General features: G+C 45.3%; 1 protein-coding gene across 4 annotated transcripts in view; it reads right to left on the bottom strand.

Moving 5' to 3' along the window:
• The window catches only part of ASAP1 (ArfGAP with SH3 domain, ankyrin repeat and PH domain 1), a 350,408-nt gene that overhangs the window by 198,376 nt on the left and 131,799 nt on the right, over window positions 1-20,233 (bottom strand). The window lies entirely within an intron of this gene.

Here is a 20,233-nt window from a genome sequence, read left to right as displayed (position 1 = left end):
CCTTGTACCAGAAATGACCAATTTTAGGGCCTTATCAAATACACTTTTCCCTCCTTGCTTTGATATGCTTCAAGGCGGATGACATGTGGCCTGGGGTAAAGGGGTGAGGATCATAAGGGTTCTTGACACATTCAATGCATCATTCTAAAGAAGGCCTTCACAAGTAGGAGCAACTTATCTTCTAAAACCAAAGCGCTGCTCTGCAGGCTAAGGAACAGAAAGACGAGCTGCCCAGTTACCATTTCAGGAATCCGGTTATCTTGACTTTTTCCCTGGGGCCTGCTTCTGCTGCAACTAAAAATGAACCTCGGGTTCTTGTATATATATTCACACACCCTTCTAGCCAAACAACAAGGCAAACTGGTATGTAAATGGAAACATTACAGAGCACTCTTAGAATGTGGAAGTCAAATTCTCCTGTTGAAAAAACTCAGAGATGAAACCAGGATTGACACCCAAAGAAGAATTCTGGAGACAGAAATACATAATTGCTAGAGTATATATTCCAAGGGGATTAATTTCAGAAAAAATCATTTCTTAAGACCTCGGCCAAACAGTTTCCTGTTCCTCTGCCCTCTCATCTCTGTCTCCGCACGTCCCTACTCCGGGGCTGACTGTCCTCATTGAGAGAAAAGGGCTGCACAAAGTCACCTCCTGCCACTTCCCCATGATGTCCTGGAGAAACAAAACTGGAAGGTGTTGAGATGGCAACACCTACAAAGCAAAACTACTGATTATCTTCCTCTTGCCCTCAGGCTCCCAGGGAGGAGAGAGATGAGGGGAGGAAGGAGCAGAAAGAGGGAAGAAGGGGTAGGTAAGTTTGACAAATGAGAGAGTGAAGGAATAAAGAAATGAATGGTGTGAATCAGTAGAGTGAACAAGTGAATACGTTTCATCCACTCCTTGAAAAAGCAGCCAGAGCCGCCATTTACTTATCAGGAGATAACATTCATTTTCAGACGTGAGTTAATTCACTAGATCCCAAGCCACTATACGTCAAGGTTCTCCAAACTGCGGAAAAGCCTGATAACTCCTGGACTTCCGAGAATCACCTGTTACACCCCACTGCTTACGAGGGGACACTGAGAAGACAATGTGCAAGCAGTTCACACGCAGCTGCAGTCCATGCCTGTTTCCTCACTGTACCGGACCAGGTCATCCTCAAGCCCAGGTGAGACAGCCCCCACCTCACTTCCTTAGAACGCTGTCCCAAAAGCTGCTGAACAGGAGCCGAACCAGAAATCGGAGTTTTCTCTCTCCCCCCGTACGCTTCCTCCTCCCACCCTCCAAGCCCACCGGATGCTATGTAAAAATCCATGAAAAGCAGACAGTGGTGGCGTGGGGAGGACAAAAGCCGAATCTACATCACGCACACGTGTGTTCATACATTTAACATGTATGGAGTGGAAGGCCAAAATAAGCCAGGTTCCGGGGCTGCAACGGTGAACAGGACTCCTTCCTCGTTGCCAAGGAGCTTACAGGCTATCTGAGTAGGTGGCTAATAAGACAAGTAGTTAAGATGCAGTGATCAGTTTTATAACAGAAGCATGAATAAAACACTTAACGGAGCAACCAACTACCTGTCCTCCACTGGAGGGAAGGTCCTACAGAGCAGGGCACCTCTTAGCTGGGCTTTACAGAAGAGCTGGAGGTGAATGGTAAGCCAAGGGGAGGAGGAAGGTGCCTTGCCATTCCAGGCTCTAAATCAGAACAGCCGCGAAACTTTCTAAAGGTCGATTGTTGCAGAGTTCCATTCTTGGGCCAGATTCTTTTCCACTTACAATTGTCTCATGTCCCCCTGTGTGCATAAGTGAACTTATACAAAGCAATGGCCCTGATGGAGGATTTCTTTTACCTCACTATGGGAACACTGGATGATTTAAAAAAAAAAAAAAGCAAGCTCTGAAATTGTTTTAAGCCCACAGTTCAAATACTGCTACTGATTTTACCGTGTGACTCTGGGCATGTTGCACAATCTCTCTGTGCTTTCAGTTGTATTATCTATAAGGCAGAGATGAGACTACCTCATGAGAATGCTGTGGGATCAGAGGACCAGATGTATATAAACTGGTTTTTAATGCTAAGATACTATTGTTTTCATCGGTAATCATGCCACATTTATGCAGTTAGCAGCTTAGGCTGGAATTCTGTTGCTTAAAATACTTGGCAAGTACTAAAAAGTGAGAAAATTGGCCCTGACTGTAGCCCTGCTCAACGACTGACACTCAGCGACTCCAGAACAAGCCTCTGCATTCCGAGGCTCGGCATCTACAGAACTGCCCTTTCTTTTCCGAAGTCTGCTCCCCATGTTGCACCCAAGCACCTGGAGACCTTGTTAAAATCCAAACTCCGACTCAACAGGTCTAGAGTGGAATTCAGCCTCTCTAAGGAGCTCCCAGGTGATGTTGCCGTTGGTCCCCAAACCTTTTCAAATCAAGGGTGGCCGCCTCACCCGGTAAGGGCGGAGTCGGTGACCCAGCTCTTTAATTTCTGGCTCTTTCCCAACTTCCAACATCCATCCCTATGCTCCAGCAAACCATCATTTCCTGAAACCAAACTGCCTCATGACACATTAAATCACCCCTGAGTCACAGTGTGGTCACAAGACTTTTTTTTTTTTTTCCAATTATCTTTTTTTTTTTAAACATCTTTAGCGGTGTATAATTGCTTTACAATGGTGTGTCAGTTTCTGCTTTATAACAAAGTGAATCAGCTATACGTATACATATATCCCTGTATCTCTTCCCTCTTGTGTCTCCCTCCCTCCCTCCCACCCTCCCTATCCCACCCCTCTAGGCGGTGACAAAGCACGGAGCAGACCTCCCTGTGCTCTACGGCTGCTTCCCACTAGCTATCTGTTTTATGTTTGGTAGTGTATATATGTCCATGCCACTCTCTCACCTCGTCCCAGCTTACCCTTCCCCCTCCCCGTGTCCTCAAGTCCATTCTTTAGTAGGTCTGTGCCTTTATTCCTGTCTTGCCCCTAGGTTCTTCATGACCATTTTTTCTTTAGATTCCATATATATGTGTTAGCATATGGTATTTGTTTTCCTCTTTGTGACTTACTTCACTCTGTATGACAGACTCTAGGTCCACCCACAAGACATTTTATGACGACAGCAAAAGCTCCAATTCTGACAGCAGAGCCAGAAGTAGTAAGGACCCCGCCTGCCACCCCGGCACAGTCAGCCACAGAGCTGGGCAGGGATCACCAAATTAGCTGTGTACTCCACAGCCTCAGAGGTCACCCACGTGACCACCACTCACCACTGGGCCACCTTCCTTGGAATTTTTGGGGGGTAAAGGATCATGCATCTCCTGAGACATAAATGCCCCATGTCTGGCAGAGGGCCAGGTGCCTGAACACCTGTGCAGTAAGTGAAGGGGGAACATCCGCCAGCTCACCAGCATTTACTGGACGCGCACCATGTCTGTGCCTGGCAGTGGCCCAGGGGCTGAGAAAGGCACAGGATGTGGCTTCGCCCCGCCCACCACCGAGACTCGCGCCCCTGCGGGAGTGCAGGGCACTCTGCTGGTCACACTGCACGTCACTATCTCACTTCCCGACCCTCACGATAACCACGCGACGCACGTATTAATATCCACACGTTGCAGATGAGGAAATGGGACAACACGAGCAACGATTCACGTAAAAGAAACGCTGGCCGGGCTTCCCTGGTGGCGCAGTGGTTGAGAGTCCGCCTGCCGATGCAGGGGACACGGGTTCAGCTGTGTGGTGTCTTTAACTCTCTCAGCACCTCCACCAGGAGGGTAGCAACTGCAGCTTCCTGACTGTTGGAAGGAGGACATGAGACAATGTATTTAAAGTGTGTTTAATGTGTTTAAAGACACCATGGCCTTCCACAAATCCAACCTCTCTGCTCCCCTATCAGGGCCATTGCTTTGCTGCTTCAGCGTGGAGAGCATTAAGAGTTCCATGTCCATGGGCTTCCCTGGTGGTGCAGTGGTTGGGAGTCCGCCTGCCGATGCAGGGGACACGGGTTCGTGCCCCAGTCCGGGAAGATCCCACATGCCGCCGAGCGGCTGGGCCCGTGAGCCATGGCCCCTGAGCCTGCGCGTCCGGAGCCTGTGCTCCGCAAGGGGAGAGACCACAACAGTGAGAGGCCCGCATACCAGGGGGAAAAAAAAAAAAAAAGAGTTCCATGTCCTACTTGGCTAATGAGAAGAGAGAATTACTTGAACAGAAGTCAAGTCAGCAAAAGGCCAACTGCAGCAGCCACTGGAAGTCACAGTCCAATTACAAATTACAAGTGACTCTCTGGTGTAACTTGGAAGAAAATGGAAGCCATTAAAAAGATGATGAGATGCCTTCTTTTTAAAGTTAACATATCTGGAAGTCGAAAAGATGATCACAGCCAAGTTACAGGAATGTGGAAAGGGCCTAGCATATAACAGGGAGGGGAATATTAAAAATGTCCTAAATTTTCTCCCCATGGGAAAGTCCTGGTGGTAACTTTTTTTTTTTGCAGACTGTACCATAATGATTACCCAAGAAGCACTGTGGAAAGAGCAGTGGTTCCTGTATCAGACAGAACTAGATTCTGTTAAGTTCTGGCACATACTAGAGGTGTGACCCTGGACAAGCTACACAAAAATCCTTAGCCTTACCTTCCTCAGCTGTAAAACAGGAACAACAATACTTGCCCTGTAGTCACTGCGAGATTAAAATGAGATAATGTACACAAAACATCTGGCAAAAAGTAAGCACACAATGGATGTAGCTGTTAATTACTGTGACTGGTCCCTGGAAGGCCTGAACCTGGGAGCAAAAAAGCTTTCGTAATAAACTGCAAACTGGCTGACGTGCATGAGGTGGGCTTGACGCTGGGCTATAATTTGCGCCGCCACTGTTTTCAGAAGGTTCCTAAAAATATCCTGAAGCTGTGGCACAAGAAGAATTTTTTTTAAATCAACCCTTTAACTAGGTTTCATGGAGATTTCAAGAATATTTCTGGACCAGGTCCCAGCTGTGCTACATTTCAAAGTTAAATATATTAAGTTTAGGAGCTGGGCTATATCAAAAAGAAAAAAAATTTTTTTTCCTGTCCCATGTTTGCCCCCCAAAGCCCTTCCTCTTAGCTCCCCATACACCACCAATCAAAGGCACTGCTGGGCTCTCCTGTGATGAGCAATGGGGCCACCCTGCTCACCTCGCAAACCCAGCCCAGCGGAGTTTCCTGGGAGCTGGCCTGACATGAATCCCTCCAGCTCCTCTCTTCTCAGAAGGACCTCAGGCCTGTCCAAACCTGACCTTTTCTATATGGGGTCTTGCTCAGGGCACTGCCTTCTCAAAGCACAGCCCCCGCTTGGAGGAGGACACTTCTCCCTAAGTGGAAATGTATCTGGTTGAATACCAGATAAAGAAGATTTTGCATCGGGATGCGTCTCTGTAAGAAAAACAGGTGTCTTTGTTCTCCAGTCACCCTTAGCTCTGGAACACCTTGCTCAACAGCTGTGTCATTCTCGTGCTCCCTCCAGGGAAAAACTCTAGCTCGAATCCTCTGCATTATTTAAATTGGTATCTCCACCTCACTTTCCTCTTTTTTTTCTTCTGTGAAGCCCATGTTGTCACTCTGCTGAGCAGAAGCTAGAAGCTGACCACGTACTACAGTGCATTTCCTTGTGCTGGCCTCAAATATTAACCACCTGCCATGCTGAATCCTGCATCTAGGAAGGAGTCAAGGCTCTGTACCACTGAGTCCATTTCTTCTTCTTCTTTTTTTACCCTTTCTTTGTAATCATTCATGTGTCTCTTCAGAGCAGAAGGGTGACTATATAAAAAGTTTAAAAGAAATGAACTAGCGAAAACCTGCTCCCACACGTGCTCTATCTGTCCCTCTGCTTTAGGCCCCTGCAACTGAGGCTGGAGCCCCCTCCCAGACCAGTTTTTACTTAGTTTCTACAGTCTGGTAGCTTTCAAGGTTAAGTGATGTGGTTCAGGGAGGGCGGAAACAAAGAGCCCCACCCTCCTGAAATCTCACCAAGGAATCCATACGAGAGCAACTGGTGGTAAATAGGTGTGTGCTGGTTAAATTACGGTTTGGTAAAATGCAGTAAAGGGACAAGAGAGCAATAATCGAGTACCGACATAGTTACCACTTATTGAGCGTCAACTATGTGCCTGGCACTGTGCTGGATTTCTTCATATCTGTTATCTTTTAAAATCTGCATTCTGACTAGTTAGCTATGACTGCTCCTATTTCACCAATGAGAAGCTTGCCCAGTGGACAAGTGGCAGAGCTGGGATTCCAACCAGTCTGACTCCCAAACCCAGGCTGCAAGCTACGGAAATGCAGCGGGACCACCTCTCACCACAGTAAAACCCTGGAGAAGCCCAGAGGCCTGCTGCTCCCGACACCCGTCACGTGGCTTCAGAAAGGGGAATCCAGGATCTGAGTTCCCTGCTGTCAGAGATGAAGAGGTCAAGGAGTGAAAACGAAAAGAAAGGCAGTGCTAGAGGACAACATGCACACTGCTCTTTACGGAGAAGCCCACGGCCTTAAAAGAAGGTCACACCCAAGACCAGCCTTGACTTATTCACCTGTCACACATTTCAGCCCACTGAGCCACGGGAGGGGGAGAGCGACACACTCTTGCAGATAAATCGGCCAGGGGCCAGTTGTTTAGCCCGAAGAGTCAGCTGACTGGGAGCTGAGACATCTGGGTTCTGGCCCCAATTCTCTCTGGGAGTTTGAGCAACTCATTTCTCTTCTCTGAGCGCCACGCACATATTTGCTGCTAAACCTTGTGTTTGGGGACGGGCGGAGGGATGGGGTGGGCTTCAAGGATTCATTCCACTCTAACATTCTTCGACTCCAGGATTCTAAATAAATGACAGAGGCTAGTCGACGAGTATGGCTACTGCACACGCAACCCAGTGCTTTAGCCCAAGGATCGAGAAACCGAGAGAAGGGCAGGGAACCTGTAAAGCGGCTGCATCCATGAAGATGCCTTGATGAGCAGGAAGCTAATGAGCATCTTTTCAACGTGACGTAGAACACAGATGAAAACCCAAGATAACAGGCAGGCAGGGCAAGCCCTCATGTTCAGGAGCCAGGCATCATTTTTGTGCCCAGAAAGAAGCCATGCATTAAATATTGCTTGAGTCTCTCTCTCCGGCCCTTTCCATCCCATTTCCCCTTCCTAGCCGGGCCACCAACAGCTCTCACTGGGTCATCGCTAACACTCTACAAACACTTGTTACCCTTCATTTATGCCCGTCCCCTCCAATCCATTCCCTGCACTCACTCCACTCGCTGCAGTCGGAATGGCCCTTCTAAAAGGCAAATCACAGCACGCCAATCCCTTGCTGCAAACCTAAAGCCTTTCTGTTGCTCTGGGGACAAGGCTCTGCTGTCTTCCCAGTCCCATCACCACCCTCTCTCCCATCAGGCTCCAGGTATAACAAACACGGTTTCTCAAAAGCGGTGGGTTTCCTTCCACCCCTCTTCTTCAGGCCCCAGCTGAGGGGTCACTTCTCTGGAAAGCCTCCTGTGAGCCCCTGTGGACGAGGTGGGTCCTTCCCTGGACTCCGGGAACACCCACCTCCTCACCATCACAGTACTTACAACGTTTCTCTGAGAATTCCTGTTTACTCGTCCGTCTCCTCCACCAGACTACAGGTGTGAAGGGGGCAGGAACCACAGCTGTCTTGCGATCAGCTGCATCCCAGCACCTAGCAGAGTGCCTGGCACTCAGTATGAACTTCAGAAACAAACAAACAAAAATCTCTGTTGACGAAATGAACGGCCTCATAACGGTGGGCTGTGGAAGGTGGAGAAGGAGGGCAAGCTAAATGGAGAGGAGAGGCTGAAGGGAGGCGGGGGGCAGGAGGGCGGGCCGGCTGCCCAACAGGGGATGTCTGCGCCTCTGCACGTCTGCCCAGAGGCTGGGTGAGAATACGAGCCAGGGAAGTGGCAACGGCAGAGGCTGTGAACCATGCAAGGGCAAGCTGTGTGCTGTGCCGTGTGCAGATGCGCCCAGGCTACACTCCGCGGAGCCCAGGGACACTGAAAGACCGTTAGCTGTATTTCCAGCGTTTGGACGTGCTGGAAGTAGGAAGGTTGTTTTAGTGCTGCATGTATGCATAGGGAGTTGATGATGTAAAAGTAGGTCACAAATAAACTCGGCGATGCTGGTAACCGGACACCACTAACAAATCATGTCTACTACCCTCTCTGCGGTGTGCCAGCACTGTCTGGCATGATGCCCTCCCCTCCTTCTTTTTAAAAGATGCATATCCAGACAGGACATTGCTAGAAAACAATGATGTATGGGTTTGGTTACTATACTATTTAAATAGAGGCTGCTGGCACTCCCCACAAATTCTGACAAGATAGAAAGGCAGATTAAATGTTGCACTTCAGGAGTGGGGGGAAATGCAAAACGACTTAGGATTTAAAGAGATAGTAATCAGGAAGGTGGAAACTGCAGGAACTTCCCAGAGCAAAGCTGAAGAAGTTCAAGATCAGCAGGAACAAGTGCAGCAGCAACGACAGAGTTCAGATGAGGAGAACAAACTCCTATTAAAAAGCACATTTAAAAACATTACATTTCGGGCCTCTCTGGTGGCGCAGTGGTTAAGAGTCCACCTGCCAACGCAGGGGACACGGGTTTGAGCCCTGGTCCGGGAAGAACCCACATGCCGCGGAGCAACTAAGCCCGTGCGCCACAACTACCGATCTCACGTGCCACAACTACTGAAGCCCGTGCACCTAGAGTCCATGTTCCGCAACAAGAGAAGCCACCGCAATGAGAAGCCCATGCACCGAAATGAAGAGTAGCCCCCCTCGCCTCAACCAGAGAAAGCCCGCACGTAGCAACAAAGACCCGACGCAGCCAAAAATAAATAAATAAATACGTTTTAAAAGCAATCAATCAAAAATACCCCATTACATTTCAAGACCAGAAATGATGCGCTTCAAAGGAACAAACAGTATAAATAGCTTTCATACAAATCTTTGCTGAAAGATTTTCTATACTGAGTGGTCACTGCTATTTACATGAGTCCCTCCCTCCAGGGCAAAAAACCACCAAAGGACAGGGTGGACTGTGAAATGGGCCACAGCCATAGGAGACGGAAGTTAACTGAAGGAGGAGTCGGGCAGTTCCTTGAAAAACAATTTAGCCAAAACAAAGAATGAGAAACAAACAAGCTGTAACACATGCAGTGTCTTGGCCAAATAAGAAGAGAAAAATTCACACACACAAACACTGAAGTCATTACAAAAGGGTTACAAGTTCCCAGAATTTCCCAGTGATCAGGCCATGCAAACAGGCAAACAACAGACGTGGCTTCACCCTTAATTAAATATGGAAGTTGAAAATCAAGCCAAGTTAGGACGTCTAAGTAAACTCACCCCACTGTATGTTTCTCCTTTTAAAGGAAAGGATAAAATGCTTACGTTATTTTCTAATCTTAATAAACTTAATTTTAACTTTTCAATTTTTTCTGATTTTTAGAAGGCTAGACTCTGCCCGTGTAGCTGGAATAGCCACACTGCAGAGGTTCTCGGTTCTGGCAGCACCTCAGAATCCCCTGGGAGCTTTCAACTCCTGCCACCTAGACCCGTCCCCTGGAGTCGCAGATTTAGTTGGCCTGGGGTGTGGCCTGGGATTTTTAATAGTTCCCAGCATGATTCTAATGTGCAGACGAGGTAGAGGGCCACACTCATATCATTTCTCAGATTCGCATGGCGGGTTCTCAATTTCTGGAACAGATAATGAAGCTGAAGGAACTCGAACTCGACTGTTCTATCAAAAAGCCTCACTGTAATTCCTAGAAGGAAAACATCTTTCCCTGCTTTACTATCCCCTTTCTAAACAACTGGATTCTTAAAATAAAAGTCCACCACTAGGTTGGCCCTTTGGCCAAAATAGAGAAGGGGAGACACCATCTGATCCTTTATGTCCCGTCTGGCCGGGGCTTCAGCAGAAGAGCATCTGTCAGAGTGATGAATAATCTCTAAGAAGGGGGCTGCCTGCACTTAAGGGCTGGCAGGGGCCCTCCCTCCTTGCCATCCTGTGTCTGGAAAGCACATAGTGCTGTCACTAAATCAAAACCCTGCCTGACAAAGCTATAACGGGGCTTCTAAGTGGAGAAATTCATTCCCTACAATGCATCTAAGGAGATGATGCCAAAAAGCCCATTAGATCAGACGAGTGTACAGGCAACCAGCATAAACACGTCATGACAAGAAATAGTCACTTACATCTCATCCAGACTCTCCTAATGATGAGCGGCTCGCATAACTAATGAAGCTACCTTCCTCCACCTCCTAACTATGGAATGACACTGTACCAATGCCTGCTCTTGGAGGAAACCTCGTTCTTTCAGTATGTGTACCAAACATGGCGCCTTCCTTTATTCCACCCACAAACAAAACAGTGTGTTCTGCACAACAATGGAAATTCCAGTGTGACTCTAATCCGCATACATTGCTGCTCCTTCCCTATTACCCAGTAGTATCTTATACACATTTCCATTATTAAACAGAAATGAATGATAAATTGTGCTTTAGAATGCTTCTCTAAGAAAGCAAGGCCTTTTGTCTACTGCGTGCACTGCTACCGCCTGAGCTCCTATAAAAGTGCCCAGCACATAGCTGGCACTGGATACAGAGTCGTTGAATGCAAGCAAAAACATCTGCTATACTGAGTGGTCATTGCTATTTACATGAGTCCCTCCCTCCAGGGCACAAGCATCTGTACAATGGTGTTTTTTCTCGCTCTGTTTCTTTATTTGATTAAATCTGCATTACACGTTCATTATGAAAAAATCAGTCATCTTTAAACTCCAGCATCCAGAGATGACTAATGCTCAACTTTTAGTATATCTTTCCAAATTTTTCTTTATAGGTAAAATGGGATAACTCCTCCTTCCTGTGTTGTTTTATAACCTGCTCTTTTCCACTTAATGTATCATGACTATCTTTCCGTATCAAGAGATATGCGGATGTATTGTTTACTGTACTCCACTGATAGATTTCACCAAAGTTGACCTGTGCAAGTCTCTGTTTTTGCGATTCTAAACAAAGCCTGCATATAGGATAAAATTCACCGAAGTAGGATGTCTGGGTCAGAGATGCAAGATGACTGTGACCTCCACGAAGGCAGAGATTACCCCACTACGTCTGCTTCTTGTAAGGACTCAAATACTGACTAATAACCTCCATGCTCCAGGAGTTGACATTCCAAAAGGAGAGAAAGGCATGTAAATAAATAACCTGGCCGTGGCTGCGGTCTAACATGATGCACGACATGCACGCCCTCACAGACTGATACACGCACTAAAGATTTGAAAAACCACGTATACCTTTTCACCTTAACCAGTAAAAGGACGCTGTACCAACCTTAGATAAGAAAATTCTCTAACGGTTAAACATAATGGAAACCAGCCAGGGTTGCTAGTGGCCAGATGGGGTAGGGTGGGATATGTGTCTGTGTAGGGTGCGTGCGGAAGGGGGCGCACTTTCCCCAGATACAGAATATGTGCCACTAAGAACAGCTATCTGCACGGTTGAAAGATAAATGCTAAAAATGAAGAGACAAAAATCCCAAACAAATAAAAACGCTGGCTTTTAAACCAACACTGCCAGCTGTTCTTCACGCAAACAGGAAGAACAGATGGAGAGGGCAGGCCTCTACCGGGCACTGAAAAGAACAACCAATTTCTTTATTCAGATCCGCTGCCATCTGCCAGGGGAGGGGGGGACCAGACTCACGGCCACAGGAAGAAGGGCAGAGATGGACGCCAAGCCCCGGAGACAGACGCCACCTGGGAGGCGGGCGTGAGGGCTGGTGGCGGGGAGGGAGGGGGAGAGGGGATCTAATGTTTCATTCCTTCATTAAGCAATGGTTCTCTGGAGAAAAAAGGGTTGGGGACCTGGGACTAGGAAGCGCCGAGTCACCAGAGGACACGTATCACTGTACCTTTATCTCTGGGGCAACCACATCAAAGGGGAGAAAACTATGAAAAAATGAGGGACTGGAGACAACTATATAGAAACTTCTCAGAGGCCAGAGGCCATGGCTTCTTCACCTCTGTTGCTTCTACAACACTGAGTGGCCTAGTATGCACTCAAAGGACTTTCACTGAATTTAAGTCACCAAGGAAACAAAGGAAGAGCATTTGGGTTAAAAACAGAAGAACCCATACATAACATAGAAGGAAGACTCCAATGATACCCCATACACTGGGGTGCCAGTGTCATACTTGGACTGAGAAGCTGCAGGTCGGAATCCCGGCTTCAGCCACTTACCAGCAGAATGACCAGAGGCACTAACATCTCTTAGCCTGTTTCTTCATCCACAAAATGGAATTTACAACACAAGTGGCTCCCGGGATTGCTGTAGGGCTGAGGTTCTCAAAGTACACGCTAAAGCAAAACTAAATGTATATGCCTGACATCCTCTAGAGACTATCTAGGACATACTCGGAGCAGGGCTTCTCAACCTCAGCGCTACTGCCACCTGAGTTGGATAATTCTCTATTGTGGGGTGCCCTGTGTGTTGTAGGGTGTCTGGCAGCATCTCTGGCTTCTCCCCTCAACTGGTGACCATCAAAAACTTCTCCAGAGAAGCAACCAAGATGTCCTTCATCAGGAGAATGGATGAACAAACTGTGGTGCATCCAGACCATGGCATGTCACTCCCTAACAAAAAGAATGAGCGACCAAGCCAGAAGAAGACACGGGGGAGCCTTAAAGGCACACTGCTAAGTGAAAGAAGCCAATCAAAAAAGGTTACGCATCGCGCAATACCAACGACTGATACGTGATATTCTGAAAAAGGCAAAATGATGGGGATACGTGAAAAGATCAGTGGTTGCCAAGGATTCGGGAAGAGGGAGGGAGGGACGAGTAGGTGGAACACAGGGGATTTTTAGGGCAGTGAAACTATTCTATGTAATCACAGTAACAGGGGATACAGGTCAGACATTTGTCAAAATCCACAGAATGTGCAACACAAAGAGTGAACTCTAATGTAAACCGTGGACTGTAGTTAATAATGTTTTAACTGTTGGCTCATTAACTATAATAAAGGTACCTCACTAATGCAAGATGTTAAGAATAGGGGAAACTGGGGGTGGTGTGTCGTGATGGAGTATATGGGAACTGTGTACTTACAGCTCAATTTTCTGCAACTCTAAAACTGCTCTTTTTAAAAAAATCTACTAATATTTTTTTTAAGTTTATGGACCAAAAAAAAAAAGTCTCTACGCTTTGCTAAATGTCCCTGGTAGGGGGGCAAGATCACCCTCACTCCCATTAAGAACCACTGGTGTAAGATAGAGTCCATTTTTTTTTTTTTTTTAACTAAGAAAATGGTTCTTAGATCTTATGATCGAACTGAATATACATTAACCTTTTGCAGTGTTCAGAAAAGAGAACCTTGCATTATTATTTCTCTGTTCCAGTTCTAACTAGAAACAAACATCTAATCTCCAGGGGAAGAGTCCTATTAGGAAATCTGGCATATTCACCCTAAAAAGGAACATTATTCCCTCTCCACAATTTCTTCTCTAAGTCTGCTCTTAGACTGATACTAACAGTAACACCAATAGAATAGAAGAATAAGAATAAAAACGATTTGAATCAGTCAATCTGATCACATCTAGCAGAGGCTGTAATGATGGGGCAGGGCCTAAGCAACCTTCGCACCTCAGCCCTCCTTGCAGCATGATGTGCAATTTATATTCACACAACCACTGGGCTTCTAGCATCTGCCCACTCCAGTGGTTGTACCTGATGGTCTTATTTTTATCTCCATCTTGTTCAAATGTTTCCACGTTTTCAGTTCAGTGCAGGGGGTACATCACTAAGTGGATGATAATCTCACCTAAACTACTACAGTCTCCTAACCGGGCTCCCTCTTCCTACCCTGTACCCTCAAGAGTCTGTTTTCCAGAGTGGCCAGATGGATCCTTTCTAACCATTAAGTCAATCCAGGTCGCCTATCCTCAAAATTCTCCAAAGGCTCCCTATTCATTCAGAGCAAAAGCCCAAGTCCTTCCATTGGCTGCAGGATCCTACATGACCTGGCTCTCCTCCAGCCTCTCCTCCCACTTCTTCCTTGGTCACATGACCTCCTTGCTCCTAGAACATGCCAGGCCTGCACCCACCGCCCACATCTACACAGCTCGCTCTGTCTCTGCTCCTCAACCTCCTTTCATTCTCTCTCTCGTACCACCTCTTTTTTCTTCATAGCCTCTCTCACCACCCAACAAACTGTACACGCGCTCACTTCTTGACTGTCTGCCCCCTTAGTAGCTAAGCTCGCAAACTATTATATACACGTGTAACTGAACTGCTTTACTGCACACCAGAAACTAACAAAACATTGTAAATCAACTATATTTCACTAAAATAAATTTTTTTAAAAAAGAAGATAAGCTCAATGAGCACACTGCTTGGCCTGTTTTGTTGCTCTATCCACAGCGCTATTCCTGCCACATTGTAGGCACTTAATAACGATGGATTCATTCTTAAAATTAAACAATTAACTAAGTATTCCCATTTTGTAAGTGAGAAACTAAAGACCTGACAAATTATACCAGTTTTAAGTCACAATTAGCCAGTAAACGTTGAGTGACTCCAAGCCTTGAGCAACTCCCCATGCAAATGGATTTCACTATCAGCTGCCTCACTGGCCCCGACAACACCCTAGGAAACGTATCATGGGGATCAGTACCGAGAACTTCACATCCAGCATCCCCCCTGTAGCTATTCCAAAGCACTTTATTAGCTATTTGGGTTGCTCATACTCACATGGGTCTCCTCACTCATATTCATCACTTCTTCCCAGACAACATTCCCGCAAGGTCCTTTGCCTACAGTCCTAACACCATCGGGGGAAGCCATGACTTGTCACGATTAATCAGGACCCTGAGGTCAGAAAAACCTGGTTCCAAGTTCCATTCAGCCACCGAATGACTATGAGACCTTCAACAAGGTTAACCTAGTTAAGTCTTAGGTTTCTCACCAGAACAGCAACAATAATACCAGCCTTCTTGGGAGTTCTTGGGAGGACTCAGAATTCGATATAGAAAAGCCTTAGTACTGCAGGGAATCTAGCAAAGAGCAAGCACTTACTGTGTATTAGCTTTTATTGTAAGTATTATTTAGCCAAGTCATTCACTCACTCAGAGATCTGTTGACTTACATTAATGCAAGTCACTATAAATCCTAAGTGACTCCCTTCTACCAGTCATTTGGATAATGGTTTTTCTTTGATGCCCCTCTCCCCACATTGACAATCCCTTTAGCTTTTGATAAATGTCTTTTTTTTTAAGCCACAAAATCCATTTGGAAGCAAAGAGAAAACCTTATCCATTATCATTAGCACAAAACCCCCCAAGGAGTCACGTGATCAATTGGTCAAAGGTCTGAGCCAAGCTGGTCCTTCAACTCCGCTTAAACTTTTTACATTCAAGACCAGGGGATGGAGGCCAGTAACCTCCAGGTACAAGGAGGAACAAACCCAGCTCTTTGCACAAGATTAAATTAGCAGAAGTAAGGAAAGGAGAGGAGCTGGGAGACTATTTCATGCATATATTTAGGGTACACCCTTGAAGTAAAAGTCAATGAACCACATGAATCTGTTAGCACTCATAATGCACAAACCATATACCTTAACATTTATTTCTCCATCTCTACGTTTTATCTCTATGGTACTTTTCCTCCTCCAATTAAAAATTTAAGTCTTTCAGGGCAGAGACCACCGAGCCAAACAAAACAAGAAACGTAGTTCACCACATCTAGTCGCCCTAGTTCAGAGCCTCTGCACAAGATGCTCCCACTGCCTGGAGCTCCGGGGCCCAGCCAGCTCTTCTCGTGCTGTTCCTTCTCACACCTCAGATGCAGCTCAAGGGTCATTTCCTCAGAGCCTCCCTGGGTGACCCTACTAAGCCCTCCAACCCCTGCATTCTATCAAGGTCACCTAGTTTGCTTTCTTCGAGGCTGTTATCACTACTTGAACTTATCTTTACATCTGTTTGCTCGATCTGCCTCCCCATAAAACATACTCTCTGAGAAGAGACAGGGATTTTGTGTTTTTCCAATGCTCTAGTCCCCAGCACCTACAACAATTACTATTGCATAGTTAGGTGCTTAATTTCATATTCCTTGAATAAATGAATATAGTGAGTGCCCTCAGGAAATAGTATTTAACCAACTGAAGGTCACAAATTTTTCTCTGATCCTGTGGCAAAAAACAGAGGGTCCCAAAATGGGGGCTGTTGACCTATGGCACGTACAACCTACAGCAATGGGCCAGCAGACTCAGGTCTAAGCCACACCAAACAGACCAGGGATGTCTGCTCCTGTCTCCAGTGGTTCAAAGGGGTCTAGATGTCCTATGAAAACTCATAAAAATCTTATCTGTCACCTGCCTCTGGTTTTTCTCTTATTTTCTTTTCCTTTCCAGTACCCAACCTTTTCGCCATGAGAAAGAAATATATATACACATGTGTATAGTGCTTGACAATTTAAATGTCTCCCTACCTCTCACTTGATCATCTAACAGACTTGCGAGGTAGGAGAAACAGGGATGAGCATCCCTCCATCTCTAATTTGTCGACGAGGAAACCAGAAGACTCAGGGAAGTAAGAACACTAGCCCAAAGTCACAAAGGAGTTAAGTGGTGATGCTGGACTTGAAACCAGGTGTTTCTGGCTCCAAAATGCTTACTCCTTCTACTATAGTAAGCTGCCATTCCAAATATATAAAATGCATTTTTTAACTTCAAAATTAAAATACACTTGAGAGAAATAGCGTTTGCACAGCTTCAGTGAGTAGCTTCCTCTCTCAAAAGTTGTCTCCATCTCCTGACACAGAATTAATTTAGGAAATGTTCACATTTTAAATCCATAACTCAATTTGCTCCTGGCAATACATTCCAGAATTTATAACACTATCACAAGCTCCTTTAATAATTACAGAAATATTTTATATACATATAACTACCTATCTTAATAAGTTTTACAAGTCATACCTTCAAAATTCTACTCCAAACTTAAAATATATTCCACAAGCTAAGATTTTCAGTTGCCCAATTCAACATATAAGATACTAGAGTGTGTTCTCCAATTGGATTATAAAAATAGATTCTCAAGTCCAAACTCAAACTCAAAAATAACCAAGTCCATGATAGGATCATACGAGAAGTGTGAATACAGGCAAACCCAAAGGATGAACTACCCAATAAACAAAATGTAAATCAAACAGATTAAAATCAAGCCGTACACTTATGATGCTGCGTGTGTGTCTACATAAAATAATTTGACCCTTCAGTATAAGATACAAATATCCTTTTAAAAATTATTGTGGGCTATTAAGCAAAAAGTCATTGAGTACAGGATCTTTTGATAAAACAATGCTATGTAGTCAAGTATATTTCTTAACATTAGCACAAGGGAAGGAAGAGAGGAAGGAAATCGCAAACCTGGATAATTCAGAAGTCATTTTTGTAGTCTTTTCAATAACAGATTTAGTTTTTTCAACAAGTACGTTTTTTGACGGTGTGGTATCCATTCTAGGAGTGTCCACTGTTTAAAAAAACACAGGGCTGGGACTTCCCTGGTGGTCCAGTGGTTAAAACCTTGCCTTCCAATGCAGGGGGTGTGGGTTCAATTGCTGGTAAGATCCCACATGCCTCGGGGCCAAAAAACCAAAACATAAAGCAGAAGCCAATATTGTAAGAAATTCAATGAAGGCTTTAAAAATGGTCCACATCAAAAAAAAAAAAATCTTAAAGAAAACCCCAAAAACCCACAGGGCTTCTTTGGGATACAGCGCTTACTTAGAAGAAATTCAGTCTTGGAGGGTAGAATGGTGGGCACAGAGAGATAGGGAAACAAATCATTTCAGCAGAATACATCCTGATACACAGGTGAGTTGCTAGCAAGTGAGAGGGAAGTGCTGACCCAGCGCAGTCAGACAGAAGCATGGGTGGTGGCCAGCAAAGTATGAGGGAGACGTCGGGTGACATGACGCCCAGCCTGGCCTCTCGCAGTGAGACCCGAACAGGAGCACGAGCCAGAAACTGGGCTGAAGCACAGGTGTGTGTGTACCTGCTTCAGGGGATGAGGCAACAGGAGCAGTCGGACCCCGGGAGGGATGGGGTTCAGCCAGGAGGGCCTTAGCGCTGCGGCTCTCACTATGCAAGCCCCGCGGGGACACTCTACGTAGACAGTGGCACAGTCAGGAACATGGACACTGGATGCTTGTGGACATTCCTGACACCTCATTCACGACGGGGGGAAAGTGGGAAAACTCAAGGCAAACTGACTTTGGCTCTAAAGGAAGCAAGTAGGAACAGATTTGGGTTCCTTCAAAGGTAGACTTTTAACACTAGTGAATCTGAAGCTGAGCTGCCCCGTGCATGCATGGCTGTGTCCACAAAAATGGAAGACGTGACCAACCTCAAATGTCCAGTTTTCACAGTAGAACAGTCCCAGTCCTACCACCTACCAGCCGTGATGACTCGGCACACCCTTTAATTTCTTTGCCTCAGTTTCCTCATCTGCAAAATGAGGATAATATTATCTGCCATAGTGGGGTTTTTTGGAGGGGAATGTGGGAATGATTAAATGATAGAATAAATATGAAAGGACCTTATAAAATCTAACTCTGTACAAATGAAAGAAATAACTTATTATAGGCTCATCTGATAGTATTGTGGAACAGCAAATTATCAGAGGGGGGAAGTAGCTTCAATGCATTAATTAAAATTAAAAGGACTGTTTTAATTAAAAAAGACAGATTAGCCCATACAAAATAACCACTTATTTTTAATAGCACAAAACCACCTCTCAACCTCTGCTTGACCCCAGGAGTCATCAAGAAAATACTAGGCCAGACAGGGGTGAACAGTGTAAACTTCATGGTGATGGATGTGTCACGAAGTGAATTAAACCACAAAGCCAATTAAGTCATAAAAGGAGCAGTGGTGATATAACTAGACAGAAGGTTCAGAGGAGCATCTCTGAAAGATTTCATTAGCTAAACCACAAAGTCCAACTGAAAAGCACACTGGTAATCTAGTTAAAAATGGGTCACTTTATTTATAGATTCCATCACTAAAGCATATATTCCTCAAAAAAAAAATTCTCTGAAAACTTTCTTGAACAGGCAATAGGGTTGCTCATGCCTGTTGAAGGAAATGAGGCAATCATCTGTTTAAATTCTGCCCACACTCAACAGAAAATTTTCTTAATGGGCCCAATGCAGAAACTGTCCCAGTTTCCCTATGCATTTCAGCTTTACTATAAATAAACAAGTTTCACGTGATGCCAGCATAGTGGGTAGATGACGCTTTCCTGGCGAACACATTGTACTAGTTTGGGGCTGAGACCAGCTGTGAGGGGGACAGTGTTTCCTTGATGAGGTTCCTGCTAAGGGCCATCGAGAAGGAGGCGGACTTGTGAGACTCGGCCGGAGCTCCGACTGTGGGGAGGACAGTTATTCTGTGAAAATGCTGTCTAGGGCAGACTGTCAGAAACTGCACGAGGGGCCTGGGAAACGAAGCATCTTCGCTGTTCAGACCACACGTGACAAGTGCGATTCACCGAAATGCCGGCGGCAGTGATCTGACTGGAGAGGCAGGGGTGACTTTAAAATTCTCTTCCCTATATTTTGCTCTATTTTCATTTACCAATGGACATATTTGTAAAATATCCACACAGATGCAAATTTTGTAACATACAGAAAATGTAAGACTAAAACACCAATGGCTAATTCCAACACCCAAGACACCCTCTACTGACTCTGTGTTCTGTCTCCTCCTGGGCTTTTTCCAATGCACATGCTTTTTTTTTTTTTTTTTTCAATTGTTAAACCATTATTTTAAAGGGAGGGCAAAATCAGCAATATATACCATGTTACTTATAATTATACAGAAAGCAAGTAAACACAACACTGCAAATCAACTATACGTCAATAAAACGAAAACAAAAAGCAAGGTTGTTAGGCCAAATGATCATAAATTAAGTTAGCTCACTAAAATTCTATTAAAACCATATAAAGAAACAAACAAAAACTCCAGCTAACAATGGCAAAACTTTTAAACCATGGTAATTTGAATATGACTCATAAAAAATTGCTATTAATTGTACTCCCTCCCTCTAAATGAGGAGGGCCAAACTTAGCCTGGAACATGTATGTGCAAGTACAGTCTTGTTTATTCACCTCATTAAATTCTAAATGACCTCCAC

Source organism: Stenella coeruleoalba, assembly GCF_951394435.1.
Source record: "Stenella coeruleoalba genome assembly, chromosome: 17".
Lineage (NCBI taxonomy): Eukaryota > Metazoa > Chordata > Mammalia > Artiodactyla > Delphinidae > Stenella > Stenella coeruleoalba.
The sequence above is the reverse complement of the archived record's forward strand: the minus strand, read 5'-3'. Positions and strand labels throughout refer to the sequence as shown.